At 45.6% G+C, this 18,034-nt stretch overlaps 5 non-coding genes across 5 annotated transcripts; all 5 read left to right on the top strand.

Annotated features, from left to right (window-relative positions):
* Nucleotides 1-2,616: 2,616 nt before the first annotated feature.
* On the top strand, nucleotides 2,617-2,722 carry LOC143015219 (U6 spliceosomal RNA). The gene has a single exon (XR_012965376.1). It is a non-coding gene; the product is annotated as a U6 spliceosomal RNA (small nuclear RNA).
* Nucleotides 2,723-5,878: 3,156 nt separating this feature from the next.
* LOC143015220 (U6 spliceosomal RNA) lies at nucleotides 5,879-5,984 on the top strand. Its single transcript, XR_012965377.1, has one exon. It is a non-coding gene; the product is annotated as a U6 spliceosomal RNA (small nuclear RNA).
* Nucleotides 5,985-9,152: 3,168 nt separating this feature from the next.
* LOC143015221 (U6 spliceosomal RNA) lies at nucleotides 9,153-9,258 on the top strand. Its single transcript, XR_012965378.1, has one exon. It is a non-coding gene; the product is annotated as a U6 spliceosomal RNA (small nuclear RNA).
* Nucleotides 9,259-12,413: 3,155 nt separating this feature from the next.
* On the top strand, nucleotides 12,414-12,519 carry LOC143015222 (U6 spliceosomal RNA). The gene has a single exon (XR_012965379.1). It is a non-coding gene; the product is annotated as a U6 spliceosomal RNA (small nuclear RNA).
* A 3,156-nt stretch (nucleotides 12,520-15,675) lies between these two features.
* On the top strand, nucleotides 15,676-15,781 carry LOC143015223 (U6 spliceosomal RNA). Its single transcript, XR_012965380.1, has one exon. It is a non-coding gene; the product is annotated as a U6 spliceosomal RNA (small nuclear RNA).
* Nucleotides 15,782-18,034: the final 2,253 nt, after the last annotated feature.

Below are 18,034 nucleotides of genomic sequence, written 5' to 3' on the forward strand. Positions count from 1 at the left end.
ACTGCAGGCCGTTTCGTCCCGACTTTCGAGCCGGGCCGTGAGAACTTTCTTCAGCTGGCCGTGTGAACTTTCTTCGGCTGGCTAGCGCCCGCCCCTCCACGTGGAATGTTTGTTATTGTTGTTGTCGCGAGCGCTCAGCTGGTGGTGGGGGAGCGCTCACCGGGGAGCGCATTATTATTATTTGAGCGAGCGACCGACTGTTGTCAATTGTGACTTCTAATGAATTTTATTTCAATAATGTTAGTGCTGCTGTATTGGTTGGTTTAACAATGTGTTGTCCTAATAAAGACGACGTTTGACCAAGTGATTTCATATGGAAGAAAATATGACCCAATGCAGCCAGTTTGGTGGAAAGCAAGATTATTATTATTATATTGTGACAACATTTTGGCCAAAATCCACAATGCAGAGTGCGCACACAATGAGGCTGGATAAATTATACAAATACAATAATACAATCAAATCCTCTGCAGAGTAGAGGTGGGGTGTAGATTCAGTATTTGTCATCCTGTTGGCACTGCTTTTGTGGTCTGTTGCAGCGGAGGGTGCGGAAAAACCAGATGAGCTGATGGTTAAAGAAGAGTACATGTTAAAGCATTTACTGTCCGACGGCTTACATCTACTCCCAATGGTTTCAATAACAATAACGGATTGTGTGGTTTGTCATCGTTTGCCGTTGATCATCGAGAAAACACCGAAAGCAAAATGTCTGATTGCAGCTTTCTGATTCCTTCTTCAAATGTCCTTGAAGTCTTTTATGGTGGCTTGTTACTTTTCATTCTTCTATATTTTAAAGCACTGCCTTCACGAGTTACTTTGGCAGTTCGTAGATTACGTTCGGCATCGTTCACTTCATCTGGATAGCACACGTCTTCATATAGTGCTCTTCTCTTTTCTGCTTCTCCATATTCTGTCTCAAGTTGCGCTATGGGACACCTGCAGCTTGATATCTTTCTTCCCCCGTGCTTCTGTGGTCGAGGAGCAGAGCAGACTGCATGACCCCCTCCACGCTGTACCTCCCCACCACGCAGAAACTTTATGTGAAAGATGTCATCTTGCAACCAGCGTCTCTACTGGTCATGCAGCGTCTGCCCAGTTTGTCCTGGTTCGCCTCAATCTACCCAACACATGTTTACGGCAGAGTGGACCAGACCAAAGCCACCACATCACACCCATCTTCAAGGAAGTCCTCAAGATTGGGTCCACCAGAAAATGATCGTGTCGTGTGTGATAATGATTAGAAAACAGTGAAACGAACTCAACATAGACAGGTTGATACGAAGCAACCCCCCCCCCCCATGAAATAAGATATATTTGTTTGTAACCGAGTCCTATAAATCAAATCAACCAGTTACAGAACTCCCTGTAAACGATTCAGGAGACAAAACAGAATAAAGCAATCGACTGCAGTCACACTGGAATCTGCGCACTTGTAAACATTGACGTTACTGGCATAAAACAGAAGGTTTCCCTGGACATTGTAGGGCTTGAAAAACACACTCACAACAACAATATTCTACATGCTCACAACTTCTATTGCAGCGGGCAACGGGTGGTTATAGTCTTTCAATTTACCCATTGTAACCACTGTCGTTCATTGTATTCTTCAATGAATAATCCCTTATCCTACCTGTATTTGTTCATTCCATTCTTCCGTAGCAACACACATCAAGTTTGGGAAGAACACAACTTTAGTCGTCTTTTCTTTGTTCTGGTTCACCACACTCGATCACTACTACGCCTAGCCGCCGGGGGAGTGGCATGGGGGTCCCCCTGAATATCGCGCCGAATGTGCATGCACTAACCCAGTAGGCGCTGCTTTGGCATCGTGAGAATTGTGTGAACAGCACGCTGTGTGTTTAGTGTGGACTTTCTGATTCGAGTAGGTCACTCCGTGGTAGTGCAGCGCCATCACCGCTAGATGGCACTCCAAGACCGATTTGCACGATGTGAGGGGAATCAACTCCACTTCTTTTGGCGTGTTGTACGTCCCGGAGTCATACTCAGCACTAACACACGTTAAGCTCAGCATAGAGTTAGAGCCAAAAGCAATCATCACACGATGGTTTAAATTACGTAGTAATGCAGAAATCCGCACTATTTTGTCTCCTACCATCGTAGCCGTCCAACCGTCGGTGCTGACGTCACGCATGGCTATTATAGATTTCCCGCAGTGCCCACACAGCGCGCGCGCGAGGTCAGACTGGACCGAGATTCTTAACATGTTTGTATTGTAACTGTTAGGTCAGAGAAAATTCTATTCTAAAATCACTGTTGTGACTTGGTCGGTTTGGATGGCGTCATGATCGTTGTTTATTACGCTGTACAGACTGTTTCACATTACGTCACTCTGGATGGCATGCCTCATCATCGTTTACTGTAGAATCTGTTTTACGTCACTGTTAAGACATATGATGTACACATGATACAGCAATTGTGGCAAATCAGTGCCATGTGTTTTTGGGGGGTAAATCAGTGCCATATGTTTGGTATAGTTTGCAGGTTGAGTTAAAAACGTGTTCCCCAGCCCCGGCATGATCCAGACGTCTCTACCAGAACCTCGAGTGGACGATTATTGGTCCCAGTACATGTTGTGAAAGTTCTCTCTCCATCATTGTGTTTCTTCGGAAGCACATATACTAAAATTGGAACGATACAGAGAAGATTAGCATGGCCCCTGCGCAAGGATGACACGCAAATTCGTGAAGCGTTCCACATTTTAACGTTTTTAGCTCAAAAGAAAAATTAATTCAATCATTCTTTGTTTACCTCCGGTTTGGTTCCTTGGTGAAACAGCGCCACCCCACTTGCATGATCACTATTCAGGCCGAGAGCGGTACTGCAGCTTTTCACATTCATACATAAAACAAGCACGTCACATACACAAACCATCACAAGTGCATCAAAAGTGAACCAGCTGAGGTTTAGGAGACACACCTGACACATTTCCCCCAAAACAGACGTTGGCAAACATACACAGCACTCACTTACATCCGGTTAGGTTCAACGGTCCAACAGCGCCGGTGAGCGGGCGTGGCCTTTTAATTGACTGAGCCAATGTCGCTCTACAAACGAGCTAAGCCAATCTCGCTCTCCCCAAACTACTTGGAACTGCCCGTCGACTTACCTGTTCAAGCAGACTTGCCCGTTCAACGTAAACTTGGGATTTAACTGTCACTTGGAACATCAACTATCCATCTTCCCCTCCCCCCCCCTCTGGATGACAATCTTCTCGGGGTCCTCTAGCGGGCGCGCCGCTGAACTGCAGGCCGTTTCGTCCCGACTTTCGAGCCGGGCCGTGAGAACTTTCTTCAGCTGGCCGTGTGAACTTTCTTCGGCTGGCTAGCGCCCGCCCCTCCACGTGGAATGTTTGTTATTGTTGTTGTCGCGAGCGCTCAGCTGGTGGTGGGGGAGCGCTCACCGGGGAGCGCATTATTATTATTTGAGCGAGCGACCGACTGTTGTCAATTGTGACTTCTAATGAATTTTATTTCAATAATGTTAGTGCTGCTGTATTGGTTGGTTTAACAATGTGTTGTCCTAATAAAGACGACGTTTGACCAAGTGATTTCATATGGAAGAAAATATGACCCAATGCAGCCAGTTTGGTGGAAAGCAAGATTATTATTATTATATTGTGACAACATTTTGGCCAAAATCCACAATGCAGAGTGCGCACACAATGAGGCTGGATAAATTATACAAATACAATAATACAATCAAATCCTCTGCAGAGTAGAGGTGGGGTGTAGATTCAGTATTTGTCATCCTGTTGGCACTGCTTTTGTGGTCTGTTGCAGCGGAGGGTGCGGAAAAACCAGATGAGCTGATGGTTAAAGAAGAGTACATGTTAAAGCATTTACTGTCCGACGGCTTACATCTACTCCCAATGGTTTCAATAACAATAACGGATTGTGTGGTTTGTCATCGTTTGCCGTTGATCATCGAGAAAACACCGAAAGCAAAATGTCTGATTGCAGCTTTCTGATTCCTTCTTCAAATGTCCTTGAAGTGTTTTATGGTGGCTTGTTACTTTTCATTCTTCTATATTTTAAAGCACTGCCTTCACGAGTTACTTTGGCAGTTCGTAGATTACGTTCGGCATCGTTCACTTCATCTGGATAGCACACGTCTTCATATAGTGCTCTTCTCTTTTCTGCTTCTCCATATTCTGTCTCAAGTTGCGCTATGGGACACCTGCAGCTTGATATCTTTCTTCCCCCGTGCTTCTGTGGTCGAGGAGCAGAGCAGACTGCATGACCCCCTCCACGCTGTACCTCCCCACCACGCAGAAACTTTATGTGAAAGATGTCATCTTGCAACCAGCGTCTCTACTGGTCATGCAGCGTCTGCCCAGTTTGTCCTGGTTCGCCTCAATCTACCCAACACATGTTTACGGCAGAGTGGACCAGACCAAAGCCACCACATCACACCCATCTTCAAGGAAGTCCTCAAGATTGGGTCCACCAGAAAATGATCGTGTCGTGTGTGATAATGATTAGAAAACAGTGAAACGAACTCAACATAGACAGGTTGATACGAAGCAACCCCCCCCCCCCCATGAAATAAGATATATTTGTTTGTAACCGAGTCCTATAAATCAAATCAACCAGTTACAGAACTCCCTGTAAACGATTCAGGAGACAAAACAGAATAAAGCAATCGACTGCAGTCACACTGGAATCTGCGCACTTGTAAACATTGACGTTACTGGCATAAAACAGAAGGTTTCCCTGGACATTGTAGGGCTTGAAAAACACACTCACAACAACAATATTCTACATGCTCACAACTTCTATTGCAGCGGGCAACGGGTGGTTATAGTCTTTCAATTTACCCATTGTAACCACTGTCGTTCATTGTATTCTTCAATGAATAATCCCTTATCCTACCTGTATTTGTTCATTCCATTCTTCCGTAGCAACACACATCAAGTTTGGGAAGAACACAACTTTAGTCGTCTTTTCTTTGTTCTGGTTCACCACACTCGATCACTACTACGCCTAGCCGCCGGGGGAGTGGCATGGGGGTCCCCCTGAATATCGCGCCGAATGTGCATGCACTAACCCAGTAGGCGCTGCTTTGGCATCGTGAGAATTGTGTGAACAGCACGCTGTGTGTTTAGTGTGGACTTTCTGATTCGAGTAGGTCACTCCGTGGTAGTGCAGCGCCATCACCGCTAGATGGCACTCCAAGACCGATTTGCACGATGTGAGGGGAATCAACTCCACTTCTTTTGGCGTGTTGTACGTCCCGGAGTCATACTCAGCACTAACACACGTTAAGCTCAGCATAGAGTTAGAGCCAAAAGCAATCATCACACGATGGTTTAAATTACGTAGTAATGCAGAAATCCGCACTATTTTGTCTCCTACCATCGTAGCCGTCCAACCGTCGGTGCTGACGTCACGCATGGCTATTATAGATTTCCCGCAGTGCCCACACAGCGCGCGCGCGAGGTCAGACTGGACCGAGATTCTTAACATGTTTGTATTGTAACTGTTAGGTCAGAGAAAATTCTATTCTAAAATCACTGTTGTGACTTGGTCGGTTTGGATGGCGTCATGATCGTTGTTTATTACGCTGTACAGACTGTTTCACATTACGTCACTCTGGATGGCATGCCTCATCATCGTTTACTGTAGAATCTGTTTTACGTCACTGTTAAGACATATGATGTACACATGATACAGCAATTGTGGCAAATCAGTGCCATGTGTTTTTGGGGGGTAAATCAGTGCCATATGTTTGGTATAGTTTGCAGGTTGAGTTAAAAACGTGTTCCCCAGCCCCGGCATGATCCAGACGTCTCTACCAGAACCTCGAGTGGACGATTATTGGTCCCAGTACATGTTGTGAAAGTTCTCTCTCCATCATTGTGTTTCTTCGGAAGCACATATACTAAAATTGGAACGATACAGAGAAGATTAGCATGGCCCCTGCGCAAGGATGACACGCAAATTCGTGAAGCGTTCCACATTTTAACGTTTTTAGCTCAAAAGAAAAATTAATTCAATCATTCTTTGTTTACCTCCGGTTTGGTTCCTTGGTGAAACAGCGCCACCCCACTTGCATGATCACTATTCAGGCCGAGAGCGGTACTGCAGCTTTTCACATTCATACATAAAACAAGCACGTCACATACACAAACCATCACAAGTGCATCAAAAGTGAACCAGCTGAGGTTTAGGAGACACACCTGACACATTTCCCCCAAAACAGACGTTGGCAAACATACACAGCACTCACTTACATCCGGTTAGGTTCAACGGTCCAACAGCGCCGGTGAGCGGGCGCGGCCTTTTAATTGACTGAGCCAATGTCGCTCTACAAACGAGCTAAGCCAATCTCGCTCTCCCCAAACTACTTGGAACTGCCCGTCGACTTACCTGTTCAAGCAGACTTGCCCGTTCAACGTAAACTTGGGATTTAACTGTCACTTGGAACATCAACTATCCATCTTCCCCTCCCCCCCCCTCTGGATGACAATCTTCTCGGGGTCCTCTAGCGGGCGCGCCGCTGAACTGCAGGCCGTTTCGTCCCGACTTTCGAGCCGGGCCGTGAGAACTTTCTTCAGCTGGCCGTGTGAACTTTCTTCGGCTGGCTAGCGCCCGCCCCTCCACGTGGAATGTTTGTTATTGTTGTTGTCGCGAGCGCTCAGCTGGTGGTGGGGGAGCGCTCACCGGGGAGCGCATTATTATTATTTGAGCGAGCGACCGACTGTTGTCAATTGTGACTTCTAATGAATTTTATTTCAATAATGTTAGTGCTGCTGTATTGGTTGGTTTAACAATGTGTTGTCCTAATAAAGACGACGTTTGACCAAGTGATTTCATATGGAAGAAAATATGACCCAATGCAGCCAGTTTGGTGGAAAGCAAGATTATTATTATTATATTGTGACAACATTTTGGCCAAAATCCACAATGCAGAGTGCGCACACAATGAGGCTGGATAAATTATACAAATACAATAATACAATCAAATCCTCTGCAGAGTAGAGGTGGGGTGTAGATTCAGTATTTGTCATCCTGTTGGCACTGCTTTTGTGGTCTGTTGCAGCGGAGGGTGCGGAAAAACCAGATGAGCTGATGGTTAAAGAAAAGTACATGTTAAAGCATTTACTGTCCGACGGCTTACATCTACTCCCAATGGTTTCAATAACAATAACGGATTGTGTGGTTTGTCATCGTTTGCCGTTGATCATCGAGAAAACACCGAAAGCAAAATGTCTGATTGCAGCTTTCTGATTCCTTCTTCAAATGTCCTTGAAGTCTTTTATGGTGGCTTGTTACTTTTCATTCTTCTATATTTTAAAGCACTGCCTTCACGAGTTACTTTGGCAGTTCGTAGATTACGTTCGGCTTCGTCCACTTCATTTGGATAGCACACGTCTTCATATAGTGCTCTTCTCTTTTCTGCTTCTCCATATTCTGTCTCAAGTTGCGCTATGGGACACCTGCAGCTTGTTATCTTTCTTCCCCCGTGCTTCTATGGTCGAGGAGCAGAGCAGACTGCATGACCCCCTCCACGCTGTACCTCCCCACCACGCAGAAACTTTATGTGAAAGATGTCATCTTGCAACCAGCGTCTCTACTGGTCCTGCAGCGTCTGCCCAGTTTGTCCTGGTTCGCCTCAATCTACCCAAAACATGTTTACGGCAGAGTGGACCAGACCAAAGCCACCACATCACACCCATCTTCAAGGAAGTCCTCAAGATTGGGTCCACCAGAAAATGATCGTGTCGTGGGTGATAATGATTAGAAAACAGTGAAACGAACTCAACATAGACAGGTTGATACGAAGCAACCCCCCCCATGAAATAAGATATATTTGTTTGTAACCGAGTCCTATAAATCAAATCAACCAGTTACAGAACTCCCTGTAAACGATTCAGGAGACAAAACAGAATAAAGCAATCGACTGCAGTCACACTGGAATCTGCGCACTTGTAAACATTGACGTTACTGGCATAAAACAGAAGGTTTCCCTGGACATTGTAGGGCTTGAAAAACACACTCACAACAACAATATTCTACATGCTCACAACTTCTATTGCAGCGGGCAACGGGTGGTTATAGTCTTTCAATTTACCCATTGTAACCACTGTCGTTCATTGTATTCTTCAATGAATAATCCCTTATCCTACCTGTATTTGTTCATTCCATTCTTCCGTAGCAACACACATCAAGTTTGGGAAGAACACAACTTTAGTCGTCTTTTCTTTGTTCTGGTTCACCACACTCGATCACTACTACGCCTAGCCGCCGGGGGAGTGGCATGGGGGTCCCCCTGAATATCGCGCCGAATGTGCATGCACTAACCCAGTAGGCGCTGCTTTGGCATCGTGAGAATTGTGTGAACAGCACGCTGTGTGTTTAGTGTGGACTTTCTGATTCGAGTAGGTCACTCCGTGGTAGTGCAGCGCCATCACCGCTAGATGGCACTCCAAGACCGATTTGCACGATGTGAGGGGAATCAACTCCACTTCTTTTGGCGTGTTGTACGTCCCGGAGTCATACTCAGCACTAACACACGTTAAGCTCAGCATAGAGTTAGAGTCAAAAGCAATCATCACACGATGGTTTAAATTACGTAGTAATGCAGAAATCCGCACTATTTTGTCTCCTACCATCGTAGCCGTCCAACCGTCGGTGCTGACGTCACGCATGGCTATTATAGATTTCCCGCAGTGCCCACACAGCGCGCGCGCGAGGTCAGACTGGACCGAGATTCTTAACATGTATGTATTGTAACTGTTAGGTCAGAGAAAATTCTATTCTAACCTCTATTCTATTCTAAAATCACTGTTGTGACTTGGTCGGTTTGGATGGCGTCATGATCGTTGTTTATTACGCTGTACAGACTGTTTCACATTACGTCACTCTGGATGGCATGCCTCATCATCGTTTACTGTAGAATCTGTTTTACGTCACTGTTAAGACATATGATGTACACATGATACAGCAATTGTGGCAAATCAGTGCCATGTGTTTTTGGGGGGTAAATCAGTGCCATATGTTTGGTATAGTTTGCAGGTTGAGTTAAAAACGTGTTCCCCAGCCCCGGCATGATCCAGACGTCTCTACCAGAACCTCGAGTGGACGATTATTGGTCCCAGTACATGTTGTGAAAGTTCTCTCTCCATCATTGTGTTTCTTCGGAAGCACATATACTAAAATTGGAACGATACAGAGAAGATTAGCATGGCCCCTGCGCAAGGATGACACGCAAATTCGTGAAGCGTTCCACATTTTAACGTTTTTAGCTCAAAAGAAAAATTAATTCAATCATTCTTTGTTTACCTCCGGTTTGGTTCCTTGGTGAAACAGCGCCACCCCACTTGCATGATCACTATTCAGGCCGAGAGCGGTACTGCAGCTTTTCACATTCATACATAAAACAAGCACGTCACATACACAAACCATCACAAGTGCATCAAAAGTGAACCAGCTGAGGTTTAGGAGACACACCTGACACATTTCCCCCAAAACAGACGTTGGCAAACATACACAGCACTCACTTACATCCGGTTAGGTTCAACGGTCCAACAGCGCCGGTGAGCGGGCGTGGCCTTTTAATTGACTGAGCCAATGTCGCTCTACAAACGAGCTAAGCCAATCTCGCTCTCCCCAAACTACTTGGAACTGCCCGTCGACTTACCTGTTCAAGCAGACTTGCCCGTTCAACGTAAACTTGGGATTTAACTGTCACTTGGAACATCAACTATCCATCTTCCCCTCCCCCCCCCTCTGGATGACAATCTTCTCGGGGTCCTCTAGCGGGCGCGCCGCTGAACTGCAGGCCGTTTCGTCCCGACTTTCGAGCCGGGCCGTGAGAACTTTCTTCAGCTGGCCGTGTGAACTTTCTTCGGCTGGCTAGCGCCCGCCCCTCCACGTGGAATGTTTGTTATTGTTGTTGTCGCGAGCGCTCAGCTGGTGGTGGGGGAGCGCTCACCGGGGAGCGCATTATTATTATTTGAGCGAGCGACCGACTGTTGTCAATTGTGACTTCTAATGAATTTTATTTCAATAATGTTAGTGCTGCTGTATTGGTTGGTTTAACAATGTGTTGTCCTAATAAAGACGACGTTTGACCAAGTGATTTCATATGGAAGAAAATATGACCCAATGCAGCCAGTTTGGTGGAAAGCAAGATTATTATTATTATATTGTGACAACATTTTGGCCAAAATCCACAATGCAGAGTGCGCACACAATGAGGCTGGATAAATTATACAAATACAATAATACAATCAAATCCTCTGCAGAGTAGAGGTGGGGTGTAGATTCAGTATTTGTCATCCTGTTGGCACTGCTTTTGTGGTCTGTTGCAGCGGAGGGTGCGGAAAAACCAGATGAGCTGATGGTTAAAGAAGAGTACATGTTAAAGCATTTACTGTCCGACGGCTTACATCTACTCCCAATGGTTTCAATAACAATAACGGATTGTGTGGTTTGTCATCGTTTGCCGTTGATCATCGAGAAAACACCGAAAGCAAAATGTCTGATTGCAGCTTTCTGATTCCTTCTTCAAATGTCCTTGAAGTCTTTTATGGTGGCTTGTTACTTTTCATTCTTCTATATTTTAAAGCACTGCCTTCACGAGTTACTTTGGCAGTTCGTAGATTACGTTCGGCATCGTTCACTTCATCTGGATAGCACACGTCTTCATATAGTGCTCTTCTCTTTTCTGCTTCTCCATATTCTGTCTCAAGTTGCGCTATGGGACACCTGCAGCTTGATATCTTTCTTCCCCCGTGCTTCTGTGGTCGAGGAGCAGAGCAGACTGCATGACCCCCTCCACGCTGTACCTCCCCACCACGCAGAAACTTTATGTGAAAGATGTCATCTTGCAACCAGCGTCTCTACTGGTCATGCAGCGTCTGCCCAGTTTGTCCTGGTTCGCCTCAATCTACCCAACACATGTTTACGGCAGAGTGGACCAGACCAAAGCCACCACATCACACCCATCTTCAAGGAAGTCCTCAAGATTGGGTCCACCAGAAAATGATCGTGTCGTGTGTGATAATGATTAGAAAACAGTGAAACGAACTCAACATAGACAGGTTGATACGAAGCAACCCCCCCCCCCCATGAAATAAGATATATTTGTTTGTAACCGAGTCCTATAAATCAAATCAACCAGTTACAGAACTCCCTGTAAACGATTCAGGAGACAAAACAGAATAAAGCAATCGACTGCAGTCACACTGGAATCTGCGCACTTGTAAACATTGACGTTACTGGCATAAAACAGAAGGTTTCCCTGGACATTGTAGGGCTTGAAAAACACACTCACAACAACAATATTCTACATGCTCACAACTTCTATTGCAGCGGGCAACGGGTGGTTATAGTCTTTCAATTTACCCATTGTAACCACTGTCGTTCATTGTATTCTTCAATGAATAATCCCTTATCCTACCTGTATTTGTTCATTCCATTCTTCCGTAGCAACACACATCAAGTTTGGGAAGAACACAACTTTAGTCGTCTTTTCTTTGTTCTGGTTCACCACACTCGATCACTACTACGCCTAGCCGCCGGGGGAGTGGCATGGGGGTCCCCCTGAATATCGCGCCGAATGTGCATGCACTAACCCAGTAGGCGCTGCTTTGGCATCGTGAGAATTGTGTGAACAGCACGCTGTGTGTTTAGTGTGGACTTTCTGATTCGAGTAGGTCACTCCGTGGTAGTGCAGCGCCATCACCGCTAGATGGCACTCCAAGACCGATTTGCACGATGTGAGGGGAATCAACTCCACTTCTTTTGGCGTGTTGTACGTCCCGGAGTCATACTCAGCACTAACACACGTTAAGCTCAGCATAGAGTTAGAGCCAAAAGCAATCATCACACGATGGTTTAAATTACGTAGTAATGCAGAAATCCGCACTATTTTGTCTCCTACCATCGTAGCCGTCCAACCGTCGGTGCTGACGTCACGCATGGCTATTATAGATTTCCCGCAGTGCCCACACAGCGCGCGCGCGAGGTCAGACTGGACCGAGATTCTTAACATGTTTGTATTGTAACTGTTAGGTCAGAGAAAATTCTATTCTAAAATCACTGTTGTGACTTGGTCGGTTTGGATGGCGTCATGATCGTTGTTTATTACGCTGTACAGACTGTTTCACATTACGTCACTCTGGATGGCATGCCTCATCATCGTTTACTGTAGAATCTGTTTTACGTCACTGTTAAGACATATGATGTACACATGATACAGCAATTGTGGCAAATCAGTGCCATGTGTTTTTGGGGGGTAAATCAGTGCCATATGTTTGGTATAGTTTGCAGGTTGAGTTAAAAACGTGTTCCCCAGCCCCGGCATGATCCAGACGTCTCTACCAGAACCTCGAGTGGACGATTATTGGTCCCAGTACATGTTGTGAAAGTTCTCTCTCCATCATTGTGTTTCTTCGGAAGCACATATACTAAAATTGGAACGATACAGAGAAGATTAGCATGGCCCCTGCGCAAGGATGACACGCAAATTCGTGAAGCGTTCCACATTTTAACGTTTTTAGCTCAAAAGAAAAATTAATTCAATCATTCTTTGTTTACCTCCGGTTTGGTTCCTTGGTGAAACAGCGCCACCCCACTTGCATGATCACTATTCAGGCCGAGAGCGGTACTGCAGCTTTTCACATTCATACATAAAACAAGCACGTCACATACACAAACCATCACAAGTGCATCAAAAGTGAACCAGCTGAGGTTTAGGAGACACACCTGACACATTTCCCCCAAAACAGACGTTGGCAAACATACACAGCACTCACTTACATCCGGTTAGGTTCAACGGTCCAACAGCGCCGGTGAGCGGGCGTGGCCTTTTAATTGACTGAGCCAATGTCGCTCTACAAACGAGCTAAGCCAATCTCGCTCTCCCCAAACTACTTGGAACTGCCCGTCGACTTACCTGTTCAAGCAGACTTGCCCGTTCAACGTAAACTTGGGATTTAACTGTCACTTGGAACATCAACTATCCATCTTCCCCTCCCCCCCCCTCTGGATGACAATCTTCTCGGGGTCCTCTAGCGGGCGCGCCGCTGAACTGCAGGCCGTTTCGTCCCGACTTTCGAGCCGGGCCGTGAGAACTTTCTTCAGCTGGCCGTGTGAACTTTCTTCGGCTGGCTAGCGCCCGCCCCTCCACGTGGAATGTTTGTTATTGTTGTTGTCGCGAGCGCTCAGCTGGTGGTGGGGGAGCGCTCACCGGGGAGCGCATTATTATTATTTGAGCGAGCGACCGACTGTTGTCAATTGTGACTTCTAATGAATTTTATTTCAATAATGTTAGTGCTGCTGTATTGGTTGGTTTAACAATGTGTTGTCCTAATAAAGACGACGTTTGACCAAGTGATTTCATATGGAAGAAAATATGACCCAATGCAGCCAGTTTGGTGGAAAGCAAGATTATTATTATTATATTGTGACAACATTTTGGCCAAAATCCACAATGCAGAGTGCGCACACAATGAGGCTGGATAAATTATACAAATACAATAATACAATCAAATCCTCTGCAGAGTAGAGGTGGGGTGTAGATTCAGTATTTGTCATCCTGTTGGCACTGCTTTTGTGGTCTGTTGCAGCGGAGGGTGCGGAAAAACCAGATGAGCTGATGGTTAAAGAAGAGTACATGTTAAAGCATTTACTGTCCGACGGCTTACATCTACTCCCAATGGTTTCAATAACAATAACGGATTGTGTGGTTTGTCATCGTTTGCCGTTGATCATCGAGAAAACACCGAAAGCAAAATGTCTGATTGCAGCTTTCTGATTCCTTCTTCAAATGTCCTTGAAGTGTTTTATGGTGGCTTGTTACTTTTCATTCTTCTATATTTTAAAGCACTGCCTTCACGAGTTACTTTGGCAGTTCGTAGATTACGTTCGGCATCGTTCACTTCATCTGGATAGCACACGTCTTCATATAGTGCTCTTCTCTTTTCTGCTTCTCCATATTCTGTCTCAAGTTGCGCTATGGGACACCTGCAGCTTGATATCTTTCTTCCCCCGTGCTTCTGTGGTCGAGGAGCAGAGCAGACTGCATGACCCCCTCCACGCTGTACCTCCCCACCACGCAGAAACTTTATGTGAAAGATGTCATCTTGCAACCAGCGTCTCTACTGGTCATGCAGCGTCTGCCCAGTTTGTCCTGGTTCGCCTCAATCTACCCAACACATGTTTACGGCAGAGTGGACCAGACCAAAGCCACCACATCACACCCATCTTCAAGGAAGTCCTCAAGATTGGGTCCACCAGAAAATGATCGTGTCGTGTGTGATAATGATTAGAAAACAGTGAAACGAACTCAACATAGACAGGTTGATACGAAGCAACCCCCCCCCCCCCATGAAATAAGATATATTTGTTTGTAACCGAGTCCTATAAATCAAATCAACCAGTTACAGAACTCCCTGTAAACGATTCAGGAGACAAAACAGAATAAAGCAATCGACTGCAGTCACACTGGAATCTGCGCACTTGTAAACATTGACGTTACTGGCATAAAACAGAAGGTTTCCCTGGACATTGTAGGGCTTGAAAAACACACTCACAACAACAATATTCTACATGCTCACAACTTCTATTGCAGCGGGCAACGGGTGGTTATAGTCTTTCAATTTACCCATTGTAACCACTGTCGTTCATTGTATTCTTCAATGAATAATCCCTTATCCTACCTGTATTTGTTCATTCCATTCTTCCGTAGCAACACACATCAAGTTTGGGAAGAACACAACTTTAGTCGTCTTTTCTTTGTTCTGGTTCACCACACTCGATCACTACTACGCCTAGCCGCCGGGGGAGTGGCATGGGGGTCCCCCTGAATATCGCGCCGAATGTGCATGCACTAACCCAGTAGGCGCTGCTTTGGCATCGTGAGAATTGTGTGAACAGCACGCTGTGTGTTTAGTGTGGACTTTCTGATTCGAGTAGGTCACTCCGTGGTAGTGCAGCGCCATCACCGCTAGATGGCACTCCAAGACCGATTTGCACGATGTGAGGGGAATCAACTCCACTTCTTTTGGCGTGTTGTACGTCCCGGAGTCATACTCAGCACTAACACACGTTAAGCTCAGCATAGAGTTAGAGCCAAAAGCAATCATCACACGATGGTTTAAATTACGTAGTAATGCAGAAATCCGCACTATTTTGTCTCCTACCATCGTAGCCGTCCAACCGTCGGTGCTGACGTCACGCATGGCTATTATAGATTTCCCGCAGTGCCCACACAGCGCGCGCGCGAGGTCAGACTGGACCGAGATTCTTAACATGTTTGTATTGTAACTGTTAGGTCAGAGAAAATTCTATTCTAAAATCACTGTTGTGACTTGGTCGGTTTGGATGGCGTCATGATCGTTGTTTATTACGCTGTACAGACTGTTTCACATTACGTCACTCTGGATGGCATGCCTCATCATCGTTTACTGTAGAATCTGTTTTACGTCACTGTTAAGACATATGATGTACACATGATACAGCAATTGTGGCAAATCAGTGCCATGTGTTTTTGGGGGGTAAATCAGTGCCATATGTTTGGTATAGTTTGCAGGTTGAGTTAAAAACGTGTTCCCCAGCCCCGGCATGATCCAGACGTCTCTACCAGAACCTCGAGTGGACGATTATTGGTCCCAGTACATGTTGTGAAAGTTCTCTCTCCATCATTGTGTTTCTTCGGAAGCACATATACTAAAATTGGAACGATACAGAGAAGATTAGCATGGCCCCTGCGCAAGGATGACACGCAAATTCGTGAAGCGTTCCACATTTTAACGTTTTTAGCTCAAAAGAAAAATTAATTCAATCATTCTTTGTTTACCTCCGGTTTGGTTCCTTGGTGAAACAGCGCCACCCCACTTGCATGATCACTATTCAGGCCGAGAGCGGTACTGCAGCTTTTCACATTCATACATAAAACAAGCACGTCACATACACAAACCATCACAAGTGCATCAAAAGTGAACCAGCTGAGGTTTAGGAGACACACCTGACACATTTCCCCCAAAACAGACGTTGGCAAACATACACAGCACTCACTTACATCCGGTTAGGTTCAACGGTCCAACAGCGCCGGTGAGCGGGCGTGGCCTTTTAATTGACTGAGCCAATGTCGCTCTACAAACGAGCTAAGCCAATCTCGCTCTCCCCAAACTACTTGGAACTGCCCGTCGACTTACCTGTTCAAGCAGACTTGCCCGTTCAACGTAAACTTGGGATTTAACTGTCACTTGGAACATCAACTATCCATCTTCCCCTCCCCCCCCCTCTGGATGACAATCTTCTCGGGGTCCTCTAGCGGGCGCGCCGCTGAACTGCAGGCCGTTTCGTCCCGACTTTCGAGCCGGGCCGTGAGAACTTTCTTCAGCTGGCCGTGTGAACTTTCTTCGGCTGGCTAGCGCCCGCCCCTCCACGTGGAATGTTTGTTATTGTTGTTGTCGCGAGCGCTCAGCTGGTGGTGGGGGAGCGCTCACCGGGGAGCGCATTATTATTATTTGAGCGAGCGACCGACTGTTGTCAATTGTGACTTCTAATGAATTTTATTTCAATAATGTTAGTGCTGCTGTATTGGTTGGTTTAACAATGTGTTGTCCTAATAAAGACGACGTTTGACCAAGTGATTTCATATGGAAGAAAATATGACCCAATGCAGCCAGTTTGGTGGAAAGCAAGATTATTATTATTATATTGTGACAACATTTTGGCCAAAATCCACAATGCAGAGTGCGCACACAATGAGGCTGGATAAATTATACAAATACAATAATACAATCAAATCCTCTGCAGAGTAGAGGTGGGGTGTAGATTCAGTATTTGTCATCCTGTTGGCACTGCTTTTGTGGTCTGTTGCAGCGGAGGGTGCGGAAAAACCAGATGAGCTGATGGTTAAAGAAGAGTACATGTTAAAGCATTTACTGTCCGACGGCTTACATCTACTCCCAATGGTTTCAATAACAATAACGGATTGTGTGGTTTGTCATCGTTTGCCGTTGATCATCGAGAAAACACCGAAAGCAAAATGTCTGATTGCAGCTTTCTGATTCCTTCTTCAAATGTCCTTGAAGTGTTTTATGGTGGCTTGTTACTTTTCATTCTTCTATATTTTAAAGCACTGCCTTCACGAGTTACTTTGGCAGTTCGTAGATTACGTTCGGCATCGTTCACTTCATCTGGATAGCACACGTCTTCATATAGTGCTCTTCTCTTTTCTGCTTCTCCATATTCTGTCTCAAGTTGCGCTATGGGACACCTGCAGCTTGATATCTTTCTTCCCCCGTGCTTCTGTGGTCGAGGAGCAGAGCAGACTGCATGACCCCCTCCACGCTGTACCTCCCCACCACGCAGAAACTTTATGTGAAAGATGTCATCTTGCAACCAGCGTCTCTACTGGTCATGCAGCGTCTGCCCAGTTTGTCCTGGTTCGCCTCAATCTACCCAACACATGTTTACGGCAGAGTGGACCAGACCAAAGCCACCACATCACACCCATCTTCAAGGAAGTCCTCAAGATTGGGTCCACCAGAAAATGATCGTGTCGTGTGTGATAATGATTAGAAAACAGTGAAACGAACTCAACATAGACAGGTTGATACGAAGCAACCCCCCCCCCCCCATGAAATAAGATATATTTGTTTGTAACCGAGTCCTATAAATCAAATCAACCAGTTACAGAACTCCCTGTAAACGATTCAGGAGACAAAACAGAATAAAGCAATCGACTGCAGTCACACTGGAATCTGCGCACTTGTAAACATTGACGTTACTGGCATAAAACAGAAGGTTTCCCTGGACATTGTAGGGCTTGAAAAACACACTCACAACAACAATATTCTACATGCTCACAACTTCTATTGCAGCGGGCAACGGGTGGTTATAGTCTTTCAATTTACCCATTGTAACCACTGTCGTTCATTGTATTCTTCAATGAATAATCCCTTATCCTACCTGTATTTGTTCATTCCATTCTTCCGTAGCAACACACATCAAGTTTGGGAAGAACACAACTTTAGTCGTCTTTTCTTTGTTCT

Source organism: Genypterus blacodes, unplaced genomic scaffold (genome assembly GCF_046128005.1).
Source record: "Genypterus blacodes isolate CSIRO-AG114 ecotype Tasmania unplaced genomic scaffold, CSIRO-AGI_Gbla_v1 ptg000192l_1, whole genome shotgun sequence".
NCBI classification, from domain to species: domain Eukaryota; kingdom Metazoa; phylum Chordata; class Actinopteri; order Ophidiiformes; family Ophidiidae; genus Genypterus; species Genypterus blacodes.